Raw genomic sequence first — 2,889 nt, 5'->3', positions numbered from 1 at the left:
GTCCCCCTCCTCCACATCATGAAGAGGCAAATAGCTTAGTTAATCCATCACCATCCTCAGAGACCCTGAGAGTTAATGATTTAGCAGAATCCAAGATTTTGGCAGTATATATTTTGGGAAAGTTGAGATATCTTAGGGCTCTGCACTTCTTGTTGGCAGCTTTGTGAGAGTGTCTGGAGTTTGGGGACAAGCGAGGGGAAAGTTTGGGAGGAAAAAAGACCCCCTCCCCTCCTTCCTAGACAACTTCAGCCAACTACCTCTCTGGGATCATCACTACCTTTTTCTGTGTGTACCTGCCTTCTATGAGATCAGAAGGGGAATAGACCTCAGCTTGGCAGAGTTCCCTTTCTGAAGGCTGGCAGTTGCTCAGTCTTCCAACTTGCATTCAACCTGGCTTGAATCCCCCCATCCCCAGGGTCTAGCCTAGAAGGGAGTGTAGGAGCATATCACAGAATCTACCTCCTTCAAGGATGAATTCCTGGGGAGAATTCTAATCCTGAAATCCAAAGAAAAGATTTGAGAACATATAGCAGCCTATATTATTAGAGGGAAGAGAGTTAGTGGTAAGTTGATGAGTTATTTTTTGTGCCTCAAAAATTCTACATAGAGGTAACAAAAGTAGGGCACTCTGACTCTAAAAGGCCCCTGAGAATGTGTCCAGATTCACTGGGTACTGAAGAGATAAGGCCTGGAGATATAGTAGATACAACCTTCTCTTATTTTCCATTAACCTCATAGACTAAAAGTTAAAAAATAGTTCCTCTAAGTAGGGTCCTGAAGGAATAAGAGTCAGGGAGGCTAGGTTTCAAAGTCATCTAGTTTTAATGAGGCCAACATCAGATGCCTGGTAAGAAGTGGGAGGCAGTGATGGGAAGGCCAAGGTTGACAGCCCAGAGTGGGACAAACATGAGGACAGAGGACTGGGACACAGGGATAAAGGCTAAGCAGAAAACTGTGTATATGAAAATTCCTGATGAGCTAGCCATTTCTGTTCAGCTTCCAATGACACCAGTAAATTTGTGAGGACATCCAGAGACAGTTACAATGCTGCTCCTCAGGGGTTCACAAATCTATTTTTAAGACACTACAGTGCCCAGAAGAATGGAACTAAATTTTACAAGAAGGATAGATTTTTTAAAAATTATTTTTCACTTGGTGATAGGATGAGCTCATTTTTTATTGTTTTAGCAATTTGAGTCTAAAGAAAAGAAAAAGCTTTTCTGGGCTCAGGGGAATTGGACAAGGAGTACAATTTCCTGTTCAAGCTGATTCTAGTGGGGGATGGGAGTGTGCATGAGACTTGCATGGTGCAGCGCTTCAAGATGGGAGGTTTCTTGGAGGGTCAGGGCAGCACCTTAGGTGTGGATTTCACCATGAAGACCATGGAGATTTAGGGAAAGCAGGACAAGGTGCAGATGTGGAACACTTTTGGCCAGGAGCATTTCTGTACCATCACTCAGAGTTATTAGCGCCAATGGAGCTATCATTGCCTATGACATCACCAAAAAGAGTTCATTCCTCTTGGTGACACACTGGATTGAGGATGTCAGAAAATATGCGGGTGCCAACATAGTCCAGTTGCTGATTAGAAACAAGTTAAACCTACGTGGCCTTCAAGAGGTTCAGCTGACTGAAGCCCAGCTCCTGGCTGAGCGTTATGAGATCCTCTGTGTCATCAAGACATCTGCCAAGGACTTCACCAATGTGGAAGAAGTCTTTGTGAAGGTGGCCACTGAGCTCACGATGAGGCACCATGGGCCCCTGTTCAGTGAGAAGAACACAGACAACGTCAAGTTTGACAGCATGGACGTGACAGAAAGCTGGGGCTGTGAGTGTTGATGGCAGTGGGCTGAGGCAGAGGAGGAGGAGGTCAAGAGGCGACACCAATGCAAATGGAATGATAGATAGTGTTAATATTGTAGTTTTCTTTGACCTAATGCTAAGTAGTGATATTGCAATAACTACAACCCCAAAATGGGGTCCAACAGAATAGTTATATTGTGCCTTGCTGATTGTTTTTTTTTTTTCTTTTTAAACGGGACATATTATGAGGTAGTCAGGTCTACTGGTATGGTTATAATGCATAAGGGGAAAGTTTTCCTGAAGGAAGGATTAAGGGGTATTTGGCTCCTTTGCTAAAAGGATGACCTATAGGCTTACCGATCAGTTGACTTTGGTTTAAATGCAGAAAAGAAAAAGGGAGACCAGAACATACTCCCTCAAACTGATTTGAGGAAAAAGTAGTTCCTACCCAGAATCCTTTGCCTGTGTCCCTTTAAAGTCTTCACGTTTCAGGTGTTATCCAAGCTCTCAAAATTAGTTGGTGAGATAAGTGGAGAGAATTTTCCTCACCTATGAAAGGAAAATGATACCTATTGAGATCCCTGAGGTACCATTTCCACCTTCCTCTATCTCCACTCAATTGCCCTTGCCAGTTCTGGTTTATATCATAGTAAATCTGATCATTCAGACTATAATGAGGCTAAGAGACTTTTTTTAGGTCAGCTACCCAGTGGCCCACCTGGGTGAAGTGGAGTTTGAACAGGAGTTAGGTCCTTTTTTTGCTTCTGTTTGATTTTCATACTTTTTTGATTGTTTGGTTGTTTCCAAGTGACTCTGTCACTTGAGTTTTCGTTTCTCAGCCCGAGATGCAACTTGCCCTTTCCAAGGCCACCCCTTATGCAAACAGAATCGGATGAGCAAGGTGTGGTAAGTGCCATCTTGGCACCCATCAGCCCAACTCAGCTTACGCTCTTCCCTGAGGACTCAAAGTGAGAGGGTGGGAAGATGCCAGACTCAGACTTGTTCTAGCTTTAAAAACTTTTCTCTTTTTTCTAGTTCTAAAAACCCTTTTTCCCTCCTACCCCAGGGTTTTTCATTCCTACCAGC

The 2,889-nt window shown here is 43.6% G+C and overlaps 1 pseudogene; it reads left to right on the top strand.

Annotated features, from left to right (window-relative positions):
• Nucleotides 1-867: 867 nt before the first annotated feature.
• On the top strand, nt 868-1,839 carry LOC140502626 (ras-related protein Rab-43 pseudogene; annotated as a pseudogene).
• Nucleotides 1,840-2,889: the final 1,050 nt, after the last annotated feature.

Source organism: Notamacropus eugenii, chromosome 4, assembly GCF_028372415.1.
Source record: "Notamacropus eugenii isolate mMacEug1 chromosome 4, mMacEug1.pri_v2, whole genome shotgun sequence".
NCBI lineage: Eukaryota > Metazoa > Chordata > Mammalia > Diprotodontia > Macropodidae > Notamacropus > Notamacropus eugenii.
Note: the sequence above shows the minus strand (reverse complement) of the source record. Positions and strands in the feature narration are given on the sequence as shown.